Below are 9,096 nucleotides of genomic sequence, written 5' to 3' on the forward strand. Positions count from 1 at the left end.
TTTTTTTGAGTAATCTAGGCTAGTCTTTACATGAATAATGCAAATAGAACCAACATAATGATTTTTATTTGGTGCTATTGGGGTTTTACCCCCCTTTCAAAGCCATTCGTGCAAACAAATTTTTCATTCGGGTAGTGGAAAATTCGCGATCACAGCTACGTGTAAATTTACAACCTGCATAGTGTTTGTGTTTTCCTTAAGGGTGAGCCTTAAAGCGGTTCCACTAGGTGATGATTTTTATAGATGACCTTCTTAATATGATTCGGCCTTGGTGTAATGTGTGATGGTCTACAAATTGCAAGCATTATGCCTAGAGGTTGTGAGACCTATTTAATATCTTGAGAGAGCTATCACAAAATAGGAATCTATACCTTTGTAAAAATGGAGAAGTAGGATAGAAAGCATACTAGAGAACTCGCTATATTCTCTTATTCACTTTGACACCACAACATAATTTTTGAAGATCATCAATTAAAGTCTCAAGGTACACATGCATGTTCTTTACCTTTGTTGTTTTGGTCAGGTATAAGAAGAGAACCATGACTAGCCATATGCTCCATGATGTTGATCTTACACCAAATGGATTAAATCCATCCACAAGCCTCAAGTAACATGGCTCCTCTTTGAATTAGGACCATTGCCCATTCTGGGGAATCCACCTAGATTCTCATCATTCTAGTTGGTGGATCGATGTTATGCATACCATGTGATGATCTTGGCAATGGATTTGCATACAAACATGTGTTGAATGTATGCAATGAGGGAAAATTACCTCAAAACCTTTTGAGGAATCTTTTTACCTTTTGTAAATCATTTCGATACCAAGGTGCTCCTTGCACTTTGGGGGTAATTGATGGAGAACTAACAATTTTTATTAATCTGGACCTCGACCAATTTCCAAGGTGCTCCCTGTACTTTGGGGGTAATTGATGGAGAACTAACAATTTTTAGTAATCTGGACCCTGGACCAATTTCCAAGGTACAGACTTTAAGCTTTTAGTTGATTTAGAAAGCAATCATTCATTTATGTCCTCGAATTTTGTGTAAATTAGTAATCACCAAGAATTATGATAAACCAATGTAAGTGGTAAATCAATGCTTGCATAAATAAGCAATCAAATAGAATTATGGTAAACAAATGCAAGTGCAAATGTGCTTTTCACATTCCATGAGATAGATGTAATCTAGTTCTCCTTAGATGGGAACCTAATTAAATATAAGTTTAGAGTCTTTCCCTTAGGTATATATGATGAGATTCCTGGAATGGATTGGCTCACGTGGAATTAGGCTAACATCCATTGACTATTTCCTTTATGGATCTTCATGGGAACAAGGTGCAAGGGATTGGAGTAATTGGAGCTTCTACCTTACAACTTGTAAAGGTACCCAAGTTATTGAGAGACTCAAGATGAAGCAAGAATAAAGTTGAGTACACTAATTGTGAGAAACAGTAGTTTACAAGATTAAAAAACACCTTTAATATGTGTAAAAATACATTGTTTGTCATCTAATGCATCAGAATTTCTCCTGGAGGGCTGGGGAAGCTGTGCGCCACCAGAACAGTGCGAATTTGGGGTCTACAGTGGCGGTGTAGGCTCAAAATTCGCACTATTTTGGCATTGCTCCCCAAGGCCTGGAGGGTCATTTTTAATGCATTTACAAAGAGATTAAGTACATTGATTGTGAGAAACATTAGTTTACAAGATGAAAACACCTTTAATCATGTGTAAAAATACATTATTTGTCATCCAATGCATCAGAATTGCTCCTGGAGGGTTGGGGAAGCTGTGCCAGAACAATACAAATTTGGGCTCTATAGCAACGGTGCAGGCTCAAAATTTGCACTATTCTGGTACTACTCTCCCAAGACCCCATGGCCATTTCTATTGCATTTACAAAGAAATTGATGATACAAGCTAGAAAAAACAATGATATACTTGATGAAAATAAGTTTGCAAGCAAAAACTGTATTGTATTCATAATAAGAAGTGATACATCATCTTCACAAAAGCTTTCTTACAATATTGAGCTTCCTTCTCTTATTTTATCAGGCAGAGTGTACTCAAGGAGTGATTGCGCTATTTCTTGAGGATCCTATGTGCCTATGCTTTTGGCTATAACTATACAAGCAAGAAGCTAACCCCTAAATCCAGAACCAAAAACATTGAAGGCAAGGGAGTTTTTAATCAAAATTATACATTTGGTGCTTTGCGCCATAGAGGCTACACAGAGCACCTTAGAGAGGGCTTTCAAAAAGAAGAGAGTGAAGGTAGATTGAGGGGTGTAGTCCCTATCGATGATGGTGATGCCATCCACAGGAAGCTGACCCAGATAGTGCGCCAACACAGCATCATGTCCATGGACCTTGGCTTGTGACCTCTGCTCCCGCCGCCTCTCCCAGCAAATGCGTCAATTTCAACCACCCTCTGCAATCAAAGGAAAATTCAAAATATTTTCCTATACATAATTACAAATGTTTTTAAGTTGTAAAAGGTTGATTATTACCTCTTGCTCAATGTCTTCTTTTGCCAAAGTGTTGGTGGGGGCGGAGAGGTCAATCGAGGACTTAGCCTCATCCTTTTTAGGTGCTTTGGTCTCCTCCATCACTCCAGCAGCAAGGGTATCCTTTTCAGCCTCTAGCTTGTCTTGTAAGGTTGTGAATTCCTCCTTTGGAACTAGGGCTTGCTCTGCGGTCTCAACCACACTATCCTTGACCAAAGCAATTGTCTCGCGATAGATTCTCCAAGGGGTAATATGGCACTATCTAGGTGAGGACCGAGGTTTGACATATCAAGGTCCACCTCACATCGCGTGCATATAATGCCCAAGCATTCATCCATTCTGAAGCCAGCCTGCCTTTTCAAGGTCATGAAGAAATAAGTATTCTTCACCTTCCACCACAATGGTGCTCAAGAGATTGATCTCAAGCTCTGGCAGCACCTTGCTCTCCTCATGTGGGGAAGATGGCCCCGTATCTTTCACTATAGCGGGCTGTTTCTGCTGCAGATTGTGCACCCTTTAGAAAGTGCTCTGATGCAAGGAAGCTGCTCTTCCACATCAGCACTCGTACCTAGTGCCTTCACTTCCTTGTCATCCCTCAAATACCCTACTAATGCAGGCATCTCTACCTCCTCATCCGAATTCTCATCGTCGCTAATGAGGAATGCAAAAGTGGTGAGCCATGAGAGGAACCTAGTTCCTAAATTTTCCCTCCCCAACCTCTTCACCTCTTGCTTATTGAAGGTACAGTAACCTCCTGCTTATTGAAGGTACAGTAACCTCCTGCAGGGATGCAGATGTCGATGAAGCATTCAAGGCACTCGATGTAGGGGCGGGCATATTGTTGAATGTACTTAAGGAGCTCAACAGGCACCCATCGATCATTGGGGCAATGGAGAAAGGAGATGGAGTGGGGAGCCAAGTATTGCTCCATGTATGCAATCTGCATCTCATAATGTTGGGATGCAAGGGAGAGCGATTTTTCAAAGTCGACTTCATGACATAACATGGCAAAGAGCTGCCCACCCCCACGGGGTGGTGGAGAGGAACTCATAGAAGTTGTCAAAGTGGGTAGCCATGTGTGAATACAAAGAGATAGTGTGAGTTCGTGCTTGGTTTCTATCGCGTGAAAATGAGAAAGAAGGCACCTTTGGCCTATTTATAGTTAAAATTTAAAGTTTGGCCTTCTTACACTAGACCACTAGACAAAATAAATCACAATTTGCAAAAATATTAAGATTTCAATTAAATAAAGACGGGTTTAAAAAGAGCCTACTATAAAATTACAAGCATGACATCTAATCTAAAATTGTTATAATGCCTTCATTTTTTGCCTCTTGTGACATTTACTTCATGTTAATCTCCATCTCCTTGTTGACTTGAAAGCTCGTCGTTGCCTTCACCTCGATCCTGAAACTCTTGCCCCTCATGTGCATCAGAACAGAGGTAATTTTTCCATATACCCAATTCATCTTCAAGCTCTTCCACACATGCCTACTATGTGTTGGTAGGGCTATGCACCTTGCTGCTGAAAATTCAAGGTCCCCCATTTGCCATGATTATGAGACCATGGTTGTCCCCTCCTTACGCTTCCCAATGTGTAAAAATATAGAAAGTGGCACAATAACCAGAAAGTGTAAGGATTAATTCTAGACATGTAGTGGAATCAGATATACCTTTCTTCTCATCAACTTGAAACTTGACTCTTCCACATTGTCAAAGCCCATGATGCTAAAGTGTTGATGCAGGTCTGCTAGTCTATAATGCTTGCTTGCTGCCACTCGCTCAATCCATCCATTTTGCATCATCATAGCTACCTCAATAAGCACAATTTCTTCTTATGAGGCTTGAAGTGGGATCTATGTCGTCCTGTGCTTTTGCATCTATTTTTGTTGTGAAGACGCATGTACAAAATAGGACGTGCCTTCAAGAACCTGAAAGACATTGTAGAATCTACTATATTTCACTTGTACATTGTAGAATCTACTACATTTCACTTGTACATATCACCTTGATGTGACCCCTCATTAACCTCCCAACCCTCTCCTAGTAATCCTTGAATGAGGTCAAATTGCACCTCCTTACAAATATACATTATTTTCATTTAGTGCATTGGCATGCAATTGAACATGTACAATTGCATTGGCAGGCAATTGAACATGTACACAAAAACATGTAAAGGAAAAAACCAATTTAGCCCTACTGACCTAGATGCCTTTGAAAACTTGAGTGATGTCTTGATATCACTTACCATCTTAAACTTTAAGCATAAGATGGTCAAAGCATCAGGTTTGGGCCGTTCGGATTGTTAAGAGAGGGGTTGGGGATCTCTTCTAGCTTGCCAAATAAACCTGGTTTTTTATCTACAAATATGAGTGAGAAAAGAAAAAGATATTATTCTGTACAAGCTCACTTGGGCTTTGAGATACAAACATTGCCTCTCCAATGGATGCATGCATAGCATAAAAAACTCTAGTGAGGCTTTGGAGTGGTTGTTCCTCAACATAATTAGATGGGAAAATATCTGCAGATAAAGACATAAGAAAATGGAGAATCATAAAAAAATTTGAAACAAAAAATCCAATATTAGCATGTTGTTAAAGCTGTGTTTATATTACACTGACAATTTGAAGGAAACCTTGGTCATTGGCCCTGAATGTAAAGGTCTCCAAGGATATACACATGTTGCACTATGGCAGCCAGTCCTTCCTTCTTAGTATGCTTGAAGCCTTGTAGCCGCCCCTTCCAATGATATAGCATATTCCCTAGTTGATGCACTCGATGTGGTCCCTTAGAGCTTGGATGCATATAGACCCAAGCCCCAACCCTGAATCTTGTTGGAGCCCAAACTCCATGCTCATCTCTTGTGTTATGGAGCACAAGCTCTTTCACCTTCTCCCTAGGTCTTCTCACATGGAAGAGGCCATGTTGGTAAGAAAAGAGAAGAAGGGAAAAGAAAAGCTTGTTACAACAAAGGAGTGGAGAGGAGAGAAAGTTCAAGGCTTTAAGTGCAGCAATGGAAAGCTTAAAAGAGGGTTAGAGTTTGAGAATAGGCTTCCTGAACCTAGAGTAGACTAAAGAGGAGTTTCTACAGCAATGGAGAGGGAGGGAGCTTAAGAGGGAGAGAGAGGGAGCTTGAGAAGGAGCGAGAGCTTGAGAGGGATGGAGTTTCTACAGTTATGGAGAGCTTAGAAGAGGAAGAAAGAGGGAGAGGGAGCTTGAGAGGGAGGGAGCTTGAGAAGGAGGGAGAGCTTGAGAGATATGGAGTTTCTGCAACAATGGAGAGCTTAGAAGAGGAAGAAAGAGGTTCAAAATGAGCTTTCCAAACCTAGAGCATGTTGGGGGAAGTTTGAGAGGGAAAACACACTTTTGGAAAAAAATTGATTTTTTTTAATTTTTAGGGTTTTTTAATCCACGAGATTCTAGGTGGGGGGACCTCTAAGTTTGGGCCTAGGAGGTAGGGAGACAAGAGTAGTAATTAGGCCCCATTAGCAAACCAAAGCCTAGGCCCCCTAGGGTCAAAGAAGTCAAAAATGTACACCCAGCCCTCTTCCTATTGGTCCATTCCTAATCAAAAGTTAATCCAAGAGGCCCTCTTTGGGTCCAAAAAATTCCTAATGCTCTAACCACCCTAACCTCCCTATTTGTCTATCTCTCTCTCAAAATGATTGATATACTTTCTTGCCACCTTGGTTGGAGTTTAAGTTCTACGATAGGTTAACATGAACATGTTCTGGTCCATAGCCTCTAATAATAAAAAATACCCAAAAGCTAACGTTTAAATAAAAAACTGATTGGTTTTCCCAATTAATAGACAAGACCTCATATATGGAAAGTGATTCATTCATGAAACATTGATGATGTAAGAGTGGATTCTTGAAAGGATGTTTTGCAAACGGTGTGGGGCTTGGGCAAGCCAATAAAACCATGAGCACAAACAAGAAGCCTTGTTTTCCACATTCTTTATGAGTTCTTGTTGAGTTGATTTAGAGTTTCATGAGGAGGCATAGACTTGTGATTTGAAAAAGTAGCATACACAAATGGTTAGCCATCCTTGAATACACACACTAAAGATCTACCATATCTTTAAGCACACATAATATGAAAGTGAAATACGAAAGTGATTTATTATTCCATTGTTACTAGTCCTTGATGATTATTGGTATATTTTCACATTTTTGTAAGGTTAATGGTCAACATGCAAAGAAAAGTCTAGCTTTTGAACTTATATTCTTGGCTCATTTAAAAGATGAAATATAATTAGTTAAAATTAAAGTATTTAGGATTCGAAGATTCATTTGTTCTAGCTAGCATTTGAATAAGGTTGCATCTCGTACTTGGAAATCGATTTGGTTAGCCTTAGGAGCTCCATTACATGGGGTGGATCATGTAAAGCGCCTAATAGAAATCATTATGTTGGTTCTATATGCAAAGACTAGCCTAGATTACTCAAAAGAACATGTAAGGAGCACTTAAGGATTTTCCAAAGTTAAAAGTGGACTATGGTTATCAGCGTAGCCTCTTGGCCTCTCTCTCTCTCTCTCTGCTTGCTCCTGAGTAGCTCGCCTCTTGCCGACTGGTAAGTTCCTGCACGCCTCCTCTCCTTGAAACCTCTCACTCTCTTGTAATTTCTTACTACTAAACCCCAGCTTCTTTTGTAACCACGAAGATCTGCAAACCTTGCGCTTTCCGACGGTTGCAAGCATGCCCAAAAGCTCCAATCATCCAATGCGACATCAAGAGGTACTACTTTCCGTGATCAAAATTTGTATGGGAAAAAAAAGAATTTGGTCGATCAGTGCCAATAAATGATGATGGTGGTGGGCATTGTAGGAGGCTGCATTTCATGGCAAACAATCACAAAGCAGAGGACGTGCTGGAGTGGGTGGAGGTTGCAAGGGTGAAAACTGCAGGGTATTATTAGATCTACAAACCTTGCGGTTTCCGACACACCACCGTCACCATTTACGCAGTTAGGTCAGCTGAGGATATACTTTTGCAATTCTGAGTCTTTGATCAAGAGGCCCACTTCTTCATCTACCACTAGGCTCCTTTATAAAAACTTTGATCCTTTATAAAAACTTTGATGTAATCAGCCACTAGGCTCCTTTATAAAAGCTTTGATGTAATCAGCCACAGACTAGACTGTTCCCCTTCAATAAGATAGAGAGTCTAATAATTGATAATCTACTGAATGGTTATCAATCCTCACTTATGGGTTAGATATCTCTTATTCATCATCTAATTTTTACTTATCCATTTGTTTATAGCATATTCTGATTCCTGATAACCTGCGCCCTCGTTCTAATCTACAATGAAAAGATTGTGGATTGGAACAAATCTGAAATTAACGAAAATGGGCAAAAACTTTGTTAGCTTCCGCCACTTTATGGGTCTCCTCTATCTTCCGTACGGCACTACCAGAATTTCTAGTAGCATCCATTGATTCATCACTCGATCTTAAAGCCATACTTCGACACCTGAACGTTTTCGACACGCGATCAATAACCCCATCGGATAGCCAAAGCTTTTCCTTCTGCAAGTATGACTTCAACGGGAACTCGATAAGTCGATCCACCTACACGTTTGGATTCTGTTACTACATCGGGAGTTACCCCACGTACTACTTGTTATAGAACAGGCAGTGGATTCCTATTTGTTTTTTATCTAATACGCTTCATAACCCAATAAGGAATCTAATAAGCTAATGGTTTTTTGCCATTCTTAAGAATATGATAAATCAGATCCGATTCTATATTTCTCTTTCTGTTCGCTACACTGCTCCGATGTAACATGAGTTTGCAGATATGTTAGATTTCAATCAATTCTTTTATCCCAATGCTAATGGTATCTTAGAATATTATTTTGGCTTCTTCACTCCATATTGTAGGGTGGATCCGCCGGTTAGTCGAAGATCTCCCTCCGAACTGCACATACGACTTTCATCGAATTACAACTTTCCATATGATTGAATAGAAATTATTGAAGTGATTTTGAACCACTTTTAGTGAATCATATTTACTCATTATGCATTGAGTATCCGTTTCCTCTTCATTATTCTAAGAATAGAAGAAAGTCAAAGTTTAGGAATGGAAAAATAAGATCTTGCATTTCAGTTATCTTACTAAGAATGTCAGTGGGTTTATTGATCCAATTACCGAATGTTCACAAAAACTTCACCGAATCTCCATAATCGTAGTCTGAACCTATTCCAAGAGGAAGAGACATTCTAAGATTTTCTAGGTAGGAGTCCAGGTAAAACTCAACTTACTGGAATGTAATACCAAGTTGTTTCACACAAATAGATGGATAATATTCAATCTTTGTAATAGCAGGCTTTAGTCCGTGGCAATGCTAGGTCGGCCACACGTTTAACATATCAGAACAACTGATACAGAATCATTACGATGATACAAGTTGCAACAATGTTCTACAACGCACTAGAACGCCCTTTCTTACAATCCTTTACTCCTACAGCATCTGAGGTTCCTCGAATGATATGATACCTCACACTGGGTTGGTCTTTAACCCTTCTGCCTCTCACAAGGACCACCGAATGTTCCTGTGAACTATGGCCAATACCTGGTATATAAGTCG

This window comes from Cibotium barometz, chromosome 51 (assembly GCF_041138505.1).
Source record: "Cibotium barometz isolate CiBa-2024 chromosome 51, ASM4113850v1, whole genome shotgun sequence".
NCBI classification, from domain to species: domain Eukaryota; kingdom Viridiplantae; phylum Streptophyta; class Polypodiopsida; order Cyatheales; family Cibotiaceae; genus Cibotium; species Cibotium barometz.